The sequence below is a fragment of the Meleagris gallopavo genome, chromosome 3 (assembly GCF_000146605.3).
Source record: "Meleagris gallopavo isolate NT-WF06-2002-E0010 breed Aviagen turkey brand Nicholas breeding stock chromosome 3, Turkey_5.1, whole genome shotgun sequence".
NCBI lineage: Eukaryota > Metazoa > Chordata > Aves > Galliformes > Phasianidae > Meleagris > Meleagris gallopavo.
Window position 1 is genome coordinate 84,726,201 of NC_015013.2, and position 19,717 is coordinate 84,745,917.

Consider the following 19,717-nt stretch of genomic DNA (forward strand, 5'->3'; position numbering starts at 1 on the left):
CTCTTCTACTAGCCAGCAAGAGCTGCTGCCCAAAGGAGTGGCTCAACCTCTTCCCAACCGCAGCTCTTTCCTACTTTGTCATAAGCCCATATGCTGTAAAGCCAAAGGCAGAATTACTTATCTCATTTTCTTTTAGTCTTCTGTCTCTGGTAAGAGCAGCTGAATGGCAAAAGGGCCACCATTCAGCAGCCAACTTCAAGAAAAATTACCTCACATTTACACATAAGGAAATGGAAATTTGAGAGAAACACAAATCAAAAAAAAAAAAGTGCACTGAAGTCCAGAGAGGGGCACAAAAAGAACAGACAGATAAACAGACCTCCCAATAGATATACCTTCATGTGTAGAGACACTATGATCTATTCTACCCTTCTGAATGTTTCTGTAGCAAAGGTTTTCAATCTGGAGTCACAGTACTTGACAGTATCCTGGGCTTCCACAAAGGTCACACAAGAGCTGGAAAACTTTCAATTAAAATTGAATTAATGTTTCACGATATCAATTTTAAAGAAATACGTCAGTTTAGTTCTGTATTTTGCTCAGTGAATAAAACACATAGAAGGCAAACCAAGTTTCATATCTTATGCCGCTTTATAAATTTCCAGTGGAGAAACAATGCTAAACAAACCTGTGTCAAGACAAGGTTGTTTAGGGATAGGGATGTTTCTTTTTTACTTTAACTTTACATTTCACTCAGCCACATCAGTAACTTTCACAAGCTGACAGTCAGAAAAGTCAGAACAGAACAGTGTGGTGCTTTCCTCAGAATTTGTAACTGCAATTCATCACAACTGAAGAGCTTCCCCAAGTTTGTTTTTTTAATAATATTTAGAGAGCTTATGAGTTAACAGCAGTTTTAAGTTATTTTATTTGTGTCACTGTTGTACAGCCTGTCAAGAGCAAATGTTATCTACCATCAAGCTGCACACTTACCCTTACCACGCTTCTCTGACGTGCAATTACTGTTATCAGAAATACTGCTATTGCTGAGGCATTCAGAAGTGTTGCAACAGTTCAAAGTTACTATTACAAACAACCCCAGCATGCAGATTTGTAGCGTTCAGTCTCTTCTTTCACTTGCACTTCTGTGCTGAAGAATAAAAGCTTATTTCTGTCCTGCTTACTCCTTAAAACGTCTGAGTATTTAAGGAAAAATGAGCACTTCTGAAGTAATTGATCTTTAAGGCTTTGTTTCTGCTTTCAAAAATTCTAACCAAGTGCATTTTTCCCCATTTACAAAATAGATACTCTAAGATACTAAAATAGACACTTACTATAATTTTGAGAAACCAAAATCTGTCCACACACACAGCTTTGGTTTTTTTCCTCCATTCGTGGAAGCAGAGTGCAAGCAGTTCCAGATGCAGCAATTCTGAGCATGAATGTACAAGTAACAGTCAGTAACAGTCATGTACACCCAGTAATTTCCACTCTTGTCACTTGGAAATCAGTGAGCACTAATTAAGCTGCCAAGAATCCCAAGCCACAAGGCTGGTTGTAGTTTGGAAAGACAAGCAAAAACAAATAGACAAGAAAACCCAACCCAAACAAATCTGTCCTTGAATTATTTGAAGAGAAGTGATCAGGCCAAAATAACACAACTCTGAGAGAGATCTCAGTGTACCAAAGCTTCACACTTTACACCAAGGCTTAATCCAAAATTTCATGACAAAATTAGTCAAATGACCTACAAAGTCAACTCAAAGCTTACCTGAGTTGCTATGGAAGAACAAAGAGGTATGTGCAATTACCAGCCTTGCTCTTATAAATCCTCAAACTTGGAACCATTTAAAACAAAGTTATACAGCTGGACTGTACTCAAAGTGAAACACACACTTCTGCTACGTTGATAAAAGAAAGTTACTACCTATTATCTGCTCCTTCAGCCTAGATTAATCTGCTTCTGTTTCAGAACACTGGTTAATTCACTCAGTCTTTGTATAACTATACTCACAGAGAATTGCAGAGAAGTATTCTTTACTGGTAGGGAGATCTTGGCAAACAGTTCCTTCCACTAGTTAAGAGATGAAAAAATAATCAAGGAATGCCTTTTAACATTAAGATGACATATGAACTATGAAAGCAATCTTCAATGTGTATGAACAACACTCATTAGCAAAACGCTTGATGAAATACCTCCTCATAGCCACAGGGAATCTCCTAAAGCAGATGTAAAGAACAGCACTGAAAAACAAGAAAATGGTACACATGCTCAGAATTCAAAGGCAGGCATCAAGGCCATCAGTCCCATCTTACTTTTGAGTTCACAAGTGGAAGTGGAATTGCCTGTGACAGGGATCACAGGATTAGACTTACGTAACTTTCACATAAATCATTTGCCTTCACAGCCCTGAAGGGAAGAGAGCCTTTAAAAGGTATTTGCAAGACACTAAGTGTCTTTCTTAAAGCTGTTCTGTTATCAGACCTGAAACCACCTGTTTCCACTGTGCACAGAAAAAAAAACAAACCAACAGTTGGCCAAAACAACCAACTTACTAAAAAAAAAAAAAGAACTGTCAAAAAGCCAGAATGAGGTTGGAATACAGCCAAAGACATCTGTATTCATAACCCTTTCAAGCGTCCTATTTATCAGAACTGGATTGTTAAGAATCATTGTTGCTTCTACATAAGACTGATATTCTCAGAAGCCCTGACAAACACAGATACTTTCTAAAAGTATCTAAATATACTTTAAGTTGAAAATTAACAAACTAAAAAACTTTTAGAAGAACTGCTAAAAAACACGTAAGCTTAGAACAACTGGATAGTGATGCTGGCATGAGGTAATGCCAACTATTTTATCACTTATCCTCATTATTTCCCCAAGGGAGACAGGAAGACACACATTTTATTGCTGGGTAGAACACAAAAAGGTTCACTGTAAGAAATAGCAGGAAATTAAAGAAATAACTTGATAAGAATTCTTGGGTTATACCAGGAACACAGATAAAACTTCAGTTAGAACAGGATTGTAACCAGTTCCAGTAAAGCAGCTGTAGTTATAGGTCAAACAGACTCTGCTTTTTTTACTGGAGCCAAGCTCTTAGCTGGCCTCTTGAACAACGCGGTATAATGCACAAGTCCTGCCTGTCAAACATTCTTGCAGGACTTAATATCTGTGTACGCTTAGAGCTTTCCTTCATCTTACCATTTAAATAATCTCAGCTTTCTTGTTAGCAACTTTCATCACCCCCTTTTCATTTGAAAGGCTTTATCATTCATACAAATAGCCATGCTTCAGAGCAACCTCACTCACAAGAACACGCAGCCCCAAACTCACAACACATGACAGCCAGTCAACACGTTACCACTACATATACTCAAAGAGACTTCTGTTTAAGCATGCATACTTCATTCAACACAGTTCCCCTCACCTCCCAAGAATAATTAAGAACTGTCCTATTCAACTTAACCTTTAAGCACTGCAATAACACCAAGACTGTAAATTCCCTGAAGTTCCTCAGATGGCACAGTTGCACCACTGGGAACACCAAACTCACACAGTGAGGCTGCCTCATCTTCAGTTTCCAGACCAGAGCTTTATTGTCAGCTACTTATGTTACTCATTTAATAGCCTTTCACTCTATCTCCCACAGAACTTACCCCAGTCTTTCTAGTTGACCTAACTTCCAGCTATATCATGGAAAGAAAATACTGTCGGTTCTCATGAGATGGATCCAATCAAACAATGTTTAATGACTACTGAGATACGCAAGAGGGGAAAAAAAAAGTTTGTCAGTACACAGAAAGAATTTGCTGAAATATGTAGAACTACAAAATATTTTGCCCAGCACCATTTGTAGCACTCTGTCAATTACACCAATAGGAGCTGGCATGATGGTCTGCTCCACAGTTACAAGTGCAGCCACGTCACACCTTTACACACATACACAAAAAAGCTCCTGCTTGGTAGCCAACACTCTTTTAAGCTATAAAGTCCATTATTAACAGTTTTTCTTTTTTCTTTTTTTTTTTTAAAGTACTGTTTTTGTTACTGATACAACTTATGCTGGAGTTAAACTAAGATGCAGTGTAGAGTTTTGCTTTGGGTTTCTTTGTGAATACAAAGCCACTACAAAGACAATCTACTCAATCATCATTAAGTTAAACAGTTTGCCAGAATTAACCAAGGAGCCTGGTACTCATCTCCAGTTTGCTCTGAGGTGACAGTAAAACATCTTAACAACCACAGCTCAGAGGAAAGTCACACTTGGAACAGATTTCTGACTGGATTAGAAGCACAGCACCATTTTAAAACAAATCTGAATCTGAAAGAGTATGCAGTTTAACAACCCAGCAGGTCTCATTCACTAATATAAAATGCAAGTCATTAAAACCTTGGATCTTCAGGATGTCCTTTTCCCATCAACTGCCAGCACCACTTGTGGCTATGGTTCCCAGCTACACTACTTACACCAACAGCATAGACAATGAGAATCAGAATTAGGACCTGCAGCAGAGTTGAATTCTGACTTACTTCAATACATCTTACTGCCTTTTGATGTCCTTCAGATTGAGACAAACTGTTCAGAGATTTTAGTAGGAGAAAGGTTAAGTTTATTTTGGTTTAGCTTTATAGGCACGTTCAATTAAATGTTCATTAAACTGCCCCCCCTTACTGACACTGAAGTGAGTAAAAATCAGCTCACACAGCATTTGAATAAAAACAGGAATCACTTCAACGAAACCAACCTGAACCAAACCTGCAAGAAGTAATGTCTCATTTTCAACCAGCAAAATAATTCCAGTTTCATGCAGATAACATCAACAATCGAGCTTCACAGTGTTCACACAAGGGGAGGAAAAGCAGAGCGCTAACACTGGAAAGTAACCACCCAATAAGCAGTGTGTTATCTTTAAACTAAGCAGAATTGTAAAATTCCAGACAAAACAAGTGTGTTTAGCACTGAGTAACGTTAAGAGCAGCTCTGTGAAAGCTGCTGTAGCTGGTAATTGGCACCTGCGTTCTTGCTGCCCCCAGCCCAGCTCACTACAATGGGCTTTACATAAAGTGGAGAAAGAACTTCTTTCCCTCCGTTCAGCAGGTTAATTCGAGCTTCTCCTGCTGAATGCAACAGCAAAAAGACAAACAGAAGCCTAAATTCCATCACAAAGTTCAGATATGTAGAGCAAGAGATGCTAGCTAGCGCACCAACGAAAGCAACGTGAGGAAAAAAAAAGAGATCTATACAACAGCCCCATATCAGCAGCTTTGCAGAGCCACCTTACACACACAAGATAGTGGAAAAATGAAGAACCCTTTGCCATCTTCACTAACAAGCAGGCTACTTCTTAGTTCTGATTTAGGACACCCCTACAAGCAGCTCTCAAGGCAAAGGGTTCCATACCCAGTGCACTTTATAAAGGTAGGACAGGTTTCCCTGCTACATCATTTTTTGGTGTTCGAATGAAAGCTCACAACTGGTATCACAACGAGCACTTACTTCAAACACACTGATTTTCAGCACTGCCAGGAGAACAAGTAGTGAAGTGTTCTTATTTCTACAGAAGCTATAAATACAGCATCACTTAGAGATTTCTTCTTATCTGAAGGCTCTTTTTTTTTTAAAAAAAAAAAAACCTAAAATATTTTCTTTGCTTTTTATTCTTGCTAAAACCAGAGGACAAACCCAAGCCCTCAACTTTCTTTTTAAATTAAAGGATTTTTATATTGCAGCACCATACTGACAGTGAACTTGGACCACTATCCACTACACTCACATTGAAAGAATCCAGATGGGGGTTTCTGGCAATGGAACAACAGCCAAAATGATTCACACCAAATGTCCACCTAGCCCAACAGCAGGTATTTAACAACAGATGCTTGGTGCTCTTTCAAAGGTAGTTAAAAGACTTTTTGGACCAGAAGTTCACATCTGCATCTTGAATAGCTACCAACATCTTCAGACTCTTCAACCAACACTGACAGCAAGTGCCGAAGTTTTTTTCCCCACACAGTAACTAACTTAGAAGTCTGATTTATTTTAAACCTACTGCCTGAAAACTGGATGCCAACTTCACATTCCATGAAGGGCTATTCATTTCCCATTAGCTTAGGCCATGTTATTTATTTCCTATACCTTTATCACATTACCTCTCAAGTGCCTTGAAACCTAAGCCTAAAGTAAGTAAGTTAGTATCCTCTCTCTTATGTTTCAAGATTTTTAAGTTTTCAACATCAGCTTGGTCTATGAATAGATTTTATTGAAAGCAGGCACATATACTAATTCACCAACCAAGAAAGTAGGTCAGCCATTTTCTGAACAGCATGCAGTTTCTCTACAAACAAGCAGAAAAAGGGATGATGGCACAACGGTGCCATTTTAGTGAAGCCCCTCTTCTGCCATCTATTCCCTTCCCATTTCTGCTTTCCTGAAGGCCTCTTTCTTCATCTGTTCCTTAAAGAACAAACTTGCCAAGCATGAAAACAGATGAAGGATAAGCTCACAGTCCTGTATCAGCCATTCAATCACGTCACAACTTTGTCTGAACACCAAAATATTGGGCATTTCCACTTTCCTCAGCTGCACTGAATGCTAAGATGACTGTTTACTGGTTCGGAGGAGCTTCCAGTCATGTCTTAAAAACAAATAAAATCCTACTTTCAACAGACAACTTCATAAAGCATTGTTAGAGGTAGTTTTAGAGATCAATTAATGTTCAGCAAGATTTTGTTGGTGCAGCTAGCAAAGCCATGTTTTATTGGCATCTGTATGCTATGCATGAAAATCCACTTCACACCTTGCCCAAGGAGTGGGAAGAACTAACGCTCCAAAGCCAAAGAGTGTTGGGCTTTTTGATTATTTGGGGTTTTACTGGTTATTTTTCTTTATTGTAAAGCTGCACTTCAGAACACCATCCATTGTGTTCAGACCTGCAAATGAAAATGATTTAGGACTCTACAGAGGAGCAGAGCTAGTGCTATTGCTGTCCCTCTGTCCACAGCTTACCTGCTTGCTGACACGTCAGCTGTACTGGATCAGCCATCTCCAACTCTCATCTGACAGTAAGTAGGGTTCATGGAACTCTGTGGGGTGTGTGTATGTGTGGAGTGGAGGGGGGGAACAGGCTTTCAGACTCCTACAGATTCAAATGATTTGAATAAAGTGGGGGGGATGCTTTTTATTTTACCTGCATTCAAGATGGCGTTAATGGCTACGTCTTCTTTTTATAAAAACAAGAACATTCACACAGCTATGCTTTCCTTCTTTCCCATGAGCAGTTTTACATTTTTTAGCAACAGTACTGAGCCCTCTGCAAAGGTCTGCTGTAAGCTCAGAACAGGAGAACAGCTACATCTCATGTTTCCTTCCTTCAGTAAAGTTGAGTCACATCCTTAGGTCTCCTTTTAGAAAGCTAACAAACCATGTTGAAAGAAAAAAATATCTTTAGTGGAAAAGCCTCACATTCAAGAAAGCACAGCACTGACACAGGCCACAGTTCAATCCCATGGCTCATTTTCCACAATGCCACAGACAGGAGGACTGCACACCTTTTTGTCTGTCAGAAGCAAAGCCTGCCAAAGGATTTCACAGACAAATGAAAGGCTTTAACATTTATTAGGAGTGAATTAGTGCAAACCAATTCCTTTTAATTACTTTGTTAAAAACAAACGTCACATATGGAAGAAAGTAGGAAGTTCAACTATTGCAACAGAATGCCTTTCTGAAGAGCATTTCCAGTATGAAGTTAAGAGATATACTTGTTTCCTTCAGTCCCCTTAAAGCTTCAGACAAACTAAAGCTTTTACGCTGTTTGCTTTAGGCAGCAGAAGAAACATGGTTTGTCTTGTTTCCTCCATTGCACCAACACAAACACACCTGGGTTAACATGAGTAGAGTCCCGTTGTTTGGTATTTGAACCAATTTCCCTAGTCAATTTAGAGCAGGGTAACTGGCACATGAACTGGAACAAGTGAAAACAACTAAGTTTACACCTTTGACAGCTACCTCTATTTATGTAATATACTGTTATTGTTCATTTCATCATACCAGAATGGATAGATCTCTTCAAATCATCCAAATTACCTACTTGCATGATCAGAACAATTCAGCCTTTGGGATTCACTTCCAAAGAGTCAACATATGGGCAACGAGACACAGAAATTAATCACTTTCTTATAAATGTGATAGCTAGACAGAACTGATCCCATTACCAGGCAAACAGACAAGGCATTTCCATTCTTCCTGCTCTGATGAACCACTTCAATCTTGGGATGTGCTCTGCTTTTCTGTAAACTGCACACAGATCAAATTGATACAGGTCAATCAACTGTAATTGGTGCACGGCTCATTAAGCACGAGACAGTTCTGGGGCTGCAACTTTCAGAAGTGTTTTCCAAATTTATTTCTCTGAAGTTATTAAACAACAATGCAGCATATTTAAAACAATGACCACACTATTTCTATTTAAAGACTAAACCAGTGCCACTTTTCAAGGTACATGGTCAATCACTTGGAGCAGGTGCTGCAGTGAAGGAGGAAGCAGTGGCTCAGTTTCCTGTACTGAGGATATGGCTGCTGTGTTAGAGAGAAACTTCCTCAAAGTTCTCTCTCCATAATTAACCTACAGAACACGGGTATATAAAAAAGCCATCTAAACACTCAGCCCAACCACATTTTCAGAATGTAGCTCTGATGCAACTCAGAACTTTGTCATTATGAAGATCAGGAGATAACAAAAGATCTGCATCTTTCAACAAGTATTATCTACAGCCTGTGATAAACACTACTTAACCTAATTCATGAAAAAACAGGATACTGACTTTGTTTCTCTTGCCACTAGAAAAGTTTGAGTTTTGACCTTGAAAATTGGTTTCACTGAAAAAGTGAAAATTATCTTTTCCCCCCCCCCCCCAGGAAGCACTGCTTTGGAATGGATAAGAGCAGTGCTTGTTGCAATTCAGAGACGAATTTATAAAGGCTCACTTCTGCATCATAAAACCTACTCAGACCCAAAAAGAGTACCTGTCAGAAAACTAGACTCCTGCAGGCACAGTCTGCCCCAATTACAAGTACTGAGAAACCCTGAGAACCACAGTGGAAAGGGAAAAACCACCTCCAGTTCAACACACACAGTTATAACAGAACCAGTCTGGCCTTCTGACTGGACCCGTCCCATGTGAGGAGCTTAAGAGCAGACCCCAATACAAATATGCTTCTATCTCCAAATCTGCGTGGTCAGAAAGTGGCAGAAATAAAATCAGAACAGAAAAGTTTAAGTTATTCAACTCAAACTATTGAGCTCAATTCAAACTATTTCCTTTTTCAGGCAGTTCTAGCCTCAGTTCTACTGAGATGATTACAAGCATTAACAATGCTCAATGAAGGAAGTGCCTGGATAACAAGCAAGCTTATCACACTACCAAATTAGCTAGAGCAAGTAGCAGCTACTCCAACCATTCTGTCGCTAAGAATATAAAGAGGAGAACAAAGCAGAGAAAAGTGTGGTGGGTCAAAAGGAAAACACAAAGAATGTTCCCTATGACAGACATTTCCTGAGGTATGAGCAAGAAGAACGTTCTAAATAAATGTCCAATAAAAGAGGATTAGAAAGGACAGAGCAATAAGAATGAAACTACCCGACCAGACATGAGACAAGAGCACGAAGCCTACCTTCCAGTTACTTCTATTTCACTGCCCACATGCAGCACAGACTTCAAGTTTCCATTATAAGCCCATCCTGTAACAGCAGTCTCAGCAACTTATGGAGCTCGGCACAGCTGACAGTAGTAATGAAGAGATGATGTTACACACATAAGCGGCTGATGAAATAAAAAACACTTTTATTAGGTGCTCTCCTTCAGTGAAGGGCAGCAGATGAAGTGTAGGAAGCAGAGCTCGAGACCTCCTAAGGAAACGGGGGGAAAAAAGGAATGCCTTAACTAAACCAGCTTCAAATCAAACAAAAACCAACAAAGAGGGTCCAAAGTATTTTGGAAGAAATAGGTCATTTATAAAACACTATCCTAAATAAGATGACTATTCAGTCATCTAACAAGGATTGTATTCATTATCTTAATTTTTTCCTCTGAACTTGCAAAGATGAACTGAAACAGTAGCTCTCATTAACACTGAAAGCTGTCCTCAGAAAAAAGATATACTTAAAAATCAGCACAAAACAAAAATCATAAGAAAAAAATGTAATTAAAAGTACCTTGTATTGCTGCACAAAGTTTCTCCTAATTTACAAACACAACAAAAATGAAATGCTGTCATTTGCTGAGAGCAGCATTTTATCAGGACTAAAGCAAATATCTTCAGTTGTTTTTTTGTTTGCTGTTTGCTTTTCCAAAGCTCTGATTTAAAGCCAGGAATCAGACCAATTCTAAGCACAACAACTGTGCTTTTCATTTTAAAGAAACCATTTGGCTTTGGTACTAGGACTGAAGATGATGCTCTTTAAGCAAGTTAAAGCTTTACAGTTGTGGAAATGAAATACAAGTTATTTGAAGGTAGGAAGTGATTTTTAGTTGTTATTCTGAATCTGTTACATATACAACAAGACAAAATTAAGCAGCATTGAATCATCGTGACAATGGCGTAAAAGTGACACATTGTGAAAACTGCACTTTATTGCAGTCAGGGTGTTTTATTTCCTGACAACTGTCAGCAACACACAGCGTGTTCAGATGAGTGCACACACACTTGTTCCCTGGCAAAAAGGACCTGCCCCCAACAGATGGAACAAGAGCATAAGCAAAGCCTACATCAGTGGCACAGCAGAACAGAGGCCTGAAAATCAATTCAGTATTTTGTCCAGCAATTAAAATACTAGTTTTCTAAAAATACTTGTGGTTCTACATCAGCTCAAGTTTGTCTAGGCTCCAAACTGTCCTACTGGAGTAACTGTCCCCCTCTACTCAGCTCTTATGAGGCCTCATCTGGAGTTCTGCATCCAAGCCCGGGGCATGGAGCTCTTGGAACAGGTCCAGAGGAGGACCACTGAGGTGATCAGAGGGCTGGAGCACCTCTCCTATGAGGAAAGGTTGAAGGAACTGGGCTTGTTTAGCTTGGACAAGAGAAGGCTCTGGGGAGACCTCATTGAAGCCTTCCAATATTTGAAGATACCATATAAATAGGAGCAGTTGCATGTGTTTATGACACTGGATAGCGACAGGACAAGGGGGAATGGTTTTAAACTGAGACAGGGAAGGTTTAGGTTAGATATTAGGAGGAAGTTTTTCACTCAGAGGGTGGTGAAGCACTGGAACATGTTGCCCAAGGAGGTTGTGGATGCCCCATTCCTGGAGGCATTCAAGGCCAGGCTGGATGTGGCTCTGGGCAGCCTGGTCTGGTGGTTGGTGACCCTGCACATAGCAGGGGGTTGAAACTAGATGGTCACTGTGGCCCTTTTCAATCCAGGCCATTCTATGATTCTATGATATAGCTAACTATACTTTACAGTATGTGGACACATATGCTAGCACATGGGTGCATATCTGATGTCTATATATTGATATATGTATTTACATACACTCTATATACAGAGAGTAACTATAAGATACCTAGTGTATTAGTTTCCTGCATTTCTATCCTCTTTTGACAGATGGCTGTTGGGGTTTGTTTGTCTTTTTTTAAATGAAGTTTTATAATGACTGTACTTCCTCTTCTTTTTTAGGGCTGCTACTCCCAGCTCCTGCCTGACTCACCCACACGTAGCTGTGCTTCAGCATGTTGCACTTCATGTTCCTTTACCAAGTGTCACTACAGTTCTTAGTTGAACTGAAGATACTTAAACTGCATAAATCCACCCACAGGACTGAAGGTGGGTAGAGCTGACAGATCACAGAACTCAGTACACAGAAAGCCTGAGTAAGGCCAGAAAACAGCACCCAAGGCTCTGATTGTTCAAAATTTTTGTTTCTGTGCCCTTTACAAACGTAAACATTACTATTCAACATGAAAGTCCCTCAATTTGCTTGTCACATAGCCAGTATCACATCAGCAGTCAGTTGTGCTTCTAGAAAAACCCAGAGTACCATCTGAGTTTTTGATCCAAACTACTCCTGTGATCTTTTCCTCCCTAACAGGGCACAGACATTTCCACTTGAAAGACTCAAGGTATTCGTTGCCAGTGAATGCAAAGCCTTCAAGAGAAACCTACAGCCAAAGCGTTCCTATCCCTGCTAGCTGCAGAGCTGATCAGCCAAACATGAACTGAACAAAAGCCAACACAGTAGGCCTGGCAAGAAAAGGCAAAAAAACCACAGCTCCATCAGCAGAGGCTGCTGTTCTTTTCTTTACCCAGGAGTAAACTTCTTTTCCTCTCTTTAAAATACTACTAACCAGAATAAGCTGCGTTCACAGGACTTATCTTAAGCAGAAGCTCCCCAGGCAAAACTGGATGATGAGTTAGTAGGAGGATCCAAAAAAGAATAGCAAAGGCGTTTTACCCTTCCTTCCAGTGACAGAATAAACAGATATGGTTCTCCTAAGAGAAACGTGAGAAGCCACAGGGCTCTACAAAACAGAAAGTACTCACAGCTCCTCCCTTCCAGTGACTACATCCAGCAAGACTGCCTAAGTAGAGCAACGTGGAAGACTCAAAGAGAGCCTCCACTGAAAAATAAAAGCAAGCTCATCCCTCCTTCCTTCACCAAACAGGAAGAGAAAGGAATTGGTTACCCCAAATTCTGCTAATAAAGCTGCACTACCACCATGACTTTGCCATACTGTCTGAATACTAACATGGATCTTTTTACAGCACCTGAAAGTTTGACCTTTCAAGTCCGGCCCTAAAGCTGCGTGACTACAGTACAGCTCAGGAATGCAGGAAACACCACTATCTGCATCAATATCAAAGGTTTGTGGGAGTTTCTAATAGCAGATCATGAGTTCTTGAGAGTCACACAATGCCAGAATTAAATTCAATTCCTCATTGCTCTGAGTAAGCAAATATTTACATGAGGAAAAAATAATTCTAGAAATAAAAGTTTGCCTTTCTAGCAAAATGAAACAACCACATTCTGCTTGCTGCAAGACTTTGCCCACTGCTGCATTCTCCAATTCAGTTATGGTGTCTGTAAGTCCAAAGAGACAAAAAAAAGTCTTGAAATGGAACCACAACAAGAAAACAGCAGCACATCTGATAGGCATGTGGCTGTAATACATAAACTATTCTAAAAAGGCTGGGGTTCTAGTCATTTCTAGCCACGCATGCAGAACTATGTGAACTTCTCTTCTTCGTGCCTTTGCTCATGTGTAAAATAGGAAGCAAACCACTTCCTCATCTCACCAGACCGTTCCGGTAACAAATAACTGTACAGAAAACAGACCAGACCAGTACTATCCAAGAGAAAATTAATTAATTTCTGAAGCAAGATTTTAAGAGAATATGGCAAGGTACTGAAGGACAGAACAAAACAAGCACCGGTCACTTTGCCCTGGGGATAAAGCAGGGGTCCTAACCAAAGCAATAGATACAGTTGTGTATTCAAGGCTGCCTTCTGAGTGCTCTGTTCCCAAGATCACAGAAAAAAAACAAACAAGTATATAGCCTTAACTAGGAGATGAGTCCAGTCAGTTTGTCCTTGTAGTAAGTGCCACATGAATGGAATCAGAATCATCTGCTCAATGCACTGGTTTCTGTCACTTCACCACATCAGGTTGAAGTGGCAAAGATACATCATCTACGAATGGTAGAAAACTCAGATGTTTTATTTAACTGTCGTCCAATCTCTACAAGTTTTCTGACCCTAATTTTTCTTCCAATATATCCTTGTCCAAGAGACCCAAATCCCTCTTGCTTCTCCTGTCAATTCTTCTCATCCCATATTTTCTTTGTCCAGCAATTTCCCATTTTCCCTGATGACACCAACCTGCTGACAGATTAACATCATCATTTCTACACATTCCCTCAATCAATACCATACTGACAGCCTTCACACAGTCCACAAGCTCCCGGCTTTCTCTCCACTAGCTTTTGAACAAGCTGTCCCCAGCTCAGACCCAGACTCCAGTTCCCATTTTTTTTTTCCTACTTTCAGCTCAAAATGAGCTGCTCCTCCTCCTAGCTTACTGCTACCGCTCCTCACCTCAGACATTATCTCCATCCCAGCTCTGTTCTTCTCCATACTGCCTGACCGGATGAATGTTTATTAGAAATGAGTTTTCATAGGATTGTAATGGGGTCAAAATAAGGCATATTCTGCACTAGGAAAGGAAAGGAGGCACAAACCCTGCAAAAACACCCTGCTGCAGAGCTCAGGCACACCAGAGCTGTTTGAAGAGCTGTCAAAAAATGTCAAGAATACAGTTAGAACATCTGTTCCCAAGTCTCACTTTTGGCAACTACTGAAGTACTTTGACTGAAATTCTTTTGAACACCTGACACAATATTAACATCAATATATAACAGTATTTGCTCAATGTCTTAATCAGTAGCATACTATGCTGCCATTTCCTAGACGTTACTGCCAGTCTCACCTGCAACAACAACCTCCTGGGACACAACTCTACCCCACGCTTATTAAGAAGTACTAGAAGATTCTCCAGGACAAGTTTGAATGTTGCTAGAAACAGATTTCTGAAAAGAAAACAACTTTGGATTTGTTTGGATGCTTGAAAGCTGTTGAAACATCTCTAAACTTCAGGCTAGGAGATACCAACTAGCTCATGTCATGATGTTACTGCTGCTAAGAAATGAACTCAACACTGAAGTGAGATGCAAAGGTAAGTCCTGCTAAAGCACATGAAGTACTGCTGCAGCACTCACAAGAGTACGATTTCAGCCAGCTGCACGTGAGCACAAGCAGCACCCAGTGTAATAAACGACAAAACTACTATTACAATTCAATTGGGTGTTTGACTGATAAACATCTTCTCACAAAACACAAGCAGGAAATCTAAATACTAAATCAATTAAATACTGTTCCTTATCAGTCCCCATACAATGCTCTGTCTTGTCCATATGATCCTCACTTATATAAAAGGTCAGCAGTTTTACCTTCAAGACAAAGCTCGGTAAAGTCTGGTGGTTACACATTTCACTTCCACATTAAGAAGGAACAGTTTCAAATAACCATGTGCCTCAGCACATTAAAGGTGCAAATGTGACAAAAAAGAAATGAACTGGCTTTTCAAGCTCTTGCCCAGAACACACTTTGTGAGAGCAAAACCTCTCAGGCAGACAGTAAACAGGGAGGGAGGTTTGCTTCGCTTTTAAGAAATATATCTATGAATATATTTTAGCCATTCTTCTAAGTTGATTTTAGTCTATGAGTGCCTTTGAAAGAGCCTAGAAGTCAGAAAGCTACACTTTTTGCACTAAAAAGATTAATGTTGTACATAAGCAGAAGCAAGCACCTTGCTGTCCAGCACAAAGACAAAGAGTTCCACGTGTGTGAGGATGTTACCCTCTGGAGTCCCATAAATCCAAATAAAGAGAACCAGTAGTCTCCCAGTGCCACACCTGACTGGAAGCACACTCAATTACATCTGACTTCTGAAGTTACACAACTGCTAGACCCACTTGTCACAGAAACAGGGCTTACCAGTCAGCTAATTTACAACTCGGGTTCCTAGGAACTCATCTATTACCTTGTATAGCACACCAGAAGAAGTTATTCACCCAACACTCCATTTAATTTAATCATCAAGTGCTGAAGGAGAACCAGAATTGCCTCCTGGCTGAATTTAAGAGGCTTTTGAACTGCTCCAGTTAAACAGAACTCGCTCACAGAGCAGCTTCGTGCTACCAGAGAATGGTTAAGTATGCAGGCGGATGTAAAAAGGGCTTTTAAGGATGTATCTAGGACAGCCTCCTGCCCCACTTCCTCATACATAAACTGATTGTTGGTACAGAACTTCTTTTGCCTAGTGGTCACCAATTCAGGTGGAGCATATGTTGATGAGAATCAGCCTTCCAGACCAACGTATTAACTCCCACAAGAGGAGGCTTTAGGGTTTGGTGTGGGTGGCAGACAGAAGGCCTGTTTTGCAAGGCAGGCTATTTTAGTAAGTACAGCCACACCAAACTGAATGCACTCAATCTCACAAGCTAAGCTGTCCCAGACCCAATTACTATTTGCACTGAGATCACCTGGGAATCTCAAGTCTGCAGATCTATAAGCCAGAGCATCAAACACCTTGAAGATCACAAACCATAGTGCACTTCTACTAAAACATGAAAAAAACCTCCTATAGAAACATTATTAGAGGAAATCAGTTTTTATACACTTGGACTTTGTATTTATTTCAGAGATGTTCAGTCTCTGATTTTTCCTACAGATCCATAATGATTGTGTGTAGCTGAGAAAACACTGACTTGGGTCAGTCACACAGTATTCCCCAAATGCAGTATTAGAATTTAGGTTAGAGTAAATCAGGTAGACAAAAATACTTCCCGAAACACATAAAATAGTTACAGAACACTAAAAAAGAAGCCTGGCACCTCACCTCATTTTAGAAATCATAACTTCATGACCAGCCTTTACACTTCTAGAGTTAACCGAAGATAAGAAGCCATTAAGCATTTAACTAAGACCATACGATACAGTCATACAGTCGGCAGCAACAGCAAACAAAGCTGTTACAGCATAAGCAAACACCAAAGGTTGGAAGACTGGAAGGACACTGTCAGCCTTTACCTCTTATCTATGACCATCTCTGAACTGCCTTGAGACTCAAGTCAACAGGAGCAAAAGGCAGAACGCACCATTTTACTTTCACCTTTCAATTGCTCTGCCTGCAACTGGTTTCACTGTCTCCACAGTGAAGGTATTCTCTGTGCATCAGGCTTCCACATGACAGAGGAGACAAAATGTTTGTTCTAAAAAGAAGAATGCAATTAAAACCACAGGAGATGGGGAACACAGGAGAAAGTGCTGTAACTAAAAATACTTCCAGCTTTACCTCGTCAATTCTAAAGCTATTCATCGTTTGCTGGTGGTTTCTGCTAAGCTCTGCTGTTTATATAATTGCTGTACTTCTACCTCCAATAGGCAGCAGAACAGCAAATGTAAAACAGCACCTATAGAAGACAGCCTGTTACTCTCAGCAAATTTCAGACAGTTTGAAACATTCTGCCAGCTGCAGCAGCCAGCTTGTGGCACTCAAGAGAACATTCCTGAACCACAGAAGAGAAACTGAGGTGGATTTATAAGAGACCCTGAAATCAACAGCAATCAAACAAGCCACTGTCTTTGTGCACGTGAAAAGTAAACTTGTATTAGACGTTAAATTATCCAATGACAAGGAAAGTTATATAAATACTCTTTCATTACAGATTAATATTAAAGGAAGACTTATAAAGATTAAGTCAATAGTCCTTTTGCACAAGTACTCTTGATACATGCAAATGAATGGGTGTTGAAAAGATATCAAAAGGTACAGACAACTGGTCATTGCTTACAGCTGGAAAATGCTTTGAAATTAATCTTACTCTGCCTGCCTGATTCACCACTTCCAGGTGCCAGGGCTATTAAGTGCCAGTGTCTAATTCCTTGCATCATCCCCTCACTGTCATCCCCCCTGAAGCCATTCTGATAGACCTGGGGGGACCACAACAAAAAAAGATTCCTCATCTCCGCATCGCAGTGCTAACCACAGGAACACAATGCTGACACTCAAGCCCTGTGTGGATTCTGCACTTATATTCACTTGGGCTTCATACCTCGCCTGTAGGATGTTTTCTTAACAACTAATACTCCAGAAGATGCAATTTGACAACACCCAAAATATTCAGCCTTCAAGACGTATTTTCATTATTTCTTTTTTTGTCTCATATTTATAATATACTTCAGGGTGGTTAACATGAGCTTTAAGAGTCCTGAGCCGTGCTCCTCAACTTAAGCCTGCCAACATCAATGAATACAACTCTTGCTGCAATTCAAAGACAGCAAGCTTTCAGAAGAGCAGGCAAAGGTGATAACCCTGATTTACTTTCATACTATTTCTTCAGAAGCAACAAGTACTCAATGACTGCTAAAAAACAAATCTGACTTCCTGCATGTAAGTTTTACCTCTCCTTTACGATTGTTCCCATCCATGCCCCCAGCTGGCAGGCAACACCACAACAGTGCTGCAGGCTGCCTGCATATCTGTATCCTCCTAGATACAGCATGGAGGGGAAAAAGCCTACATTTAGTGTCTGAGCAGGTACAGAAACCCAAAGCGGCCCTCCTACATACTGCTTTCCAAATGACAGACCTCTATTACTGTATCATTCAATAATACCGTGCTTAGCAACAAAAATACTCCCTACCCTCCTGTCTCTTCATATGAGTGTCAAAGTGTCTGTCTCCAGACTTCTATGGAAGCTCTCCACATACCTTTCCCTGAACTATTTGTGCTAAGTATTGCATTCAATTCATCTTAAATTAATACTTCTGCTAAGATATATACTAGCTACCACTGCACAAGGTATAATACTTTTTCCTTACATGCAGATGTTACAAAGACAATGCAAAACTCTAGGAAAGAGTTAGAACAGTACAGTTGCATGTGCAAGAAAAGAGCCAGCTAACACTGTATTTCAAGAGACAGCCAGGCCCTGCAGGAAAGGCTTCATGTGAGGAGGTGGATGATTTCAGAAGAATCTTTCAATAATCACTCACCACACGTGGCCTCAGCTAAACTGCAAACAATGAGGAAAATCTAGAGCACCTGATGCCAAATGAGAGTTATGTAACAGAAAGGATCAGATTCGTTCCTCACTTTCATACAATGGCAATGCTTCATGACAGAGGTATTTTAGAACTGATTCTGGGATTGTTTCTTTCCACTGTCCCTGTTCTCTGACAGCTAATGTATGCAAGAAACCTCACAGCTTGACTTCAATAAAATGCTATCTATGCTTCCACTAAAAGCTTCTGTTTCAATAATGCAGCGCTCTCCGTATGTCAAACAAAACCCATTCCTATTCCACAGAAGAGCAGCGTTTCATTCACGTCATTTGGCTTTTTACCATTACCCTTACAACACAGAGCTGAAGATGTTTTCCGAAGCCCAACAACGTATTTCACTGTAACAATGTACGTCAGGGTGCAACTGACAGGTTGGTGCAGGTTCCAACTCTGACAGCAGTAACCTCAGTTGAGTGGCTCAATCTCTCCTCTCCAATACTTCCACCTGCCACAGCCTACTACAGAAAACACTCATTTACTGTATGAACAGCAAGGAATCAGCACAAGTAAAGAAAGCTGTCTATGCAGAAGAAAAAAAAAACAAAGTTGTTTGAGGAAAGCAAACTTTGCAGAGCTGGTAATAGGGAAGATGACAGATCACCACCTTAGCCTCAGCGTTTTGCTGGCTTGAGGATCAACAAGCATGTTGACATGACGCCCGTATTTCTACTTTACACCACGAGAAATTCGAAACAAGGGATATAAGAGGTGAGATGCTGCTACCACATCTGAAGAGCTGCCACACTGATATGAGCATGCCACAGAACAGGAAAAGAGGAAAGCTCCTCACAAACCTCCACAGCCAGCAGCATCCCTGTTTCTTTACCTGGAACACGTCTGTGAAGAAGGCTGTTGTATTTTAGGACGCCAAGAAGATGCTATTTCACCAGTCTGCAAACTAACATGACATAACCGAGTTCCACACACCAGCATTCCCACATCAAAATCCAGACCTAATTACAACGTGATTCTATCGGTCGTTCAACGAACAGACGACAACCGCCTCCGAACCGCTGGACTCACCTTACCCGGTGCTGGCGGACAGCCCCACTACCGCAGCGGGGACGCCCGGTCCCCACGACAAACCCGCCC

General features: G+C 40.5%; 1 protein-coding gene across 4 annotated transcripts in view; it reads right to left on the reverse strand.

Annotated features, from left to right (window-relative positions):
* Positions 1-19,667, reverse strand: part of FAM49B (family with sequence similarity 49 member B) — a 75,341-nt gene extending 55,674 nt beyond the window's left edge. The window contains exon 1 of one of the 4 annotated variants that reach the window (XM_019614244.2): positions 19,649-19,667. The gene's annotated coding sequence lies outside the window, so the exon portion shown is untranslated. Of the gene's footprint in view, positions 1-9,614; positions 9,701-19,648 lie in introns of those variants that run through there. The other 3 variants (XM_010709316.3, XM_031552918.1, XM_010709314.3) reach the window with 3 other exon arrangements.
* Between the last annotated feature and the right edge of the window lie 50 nt (positions 19,668-19,717).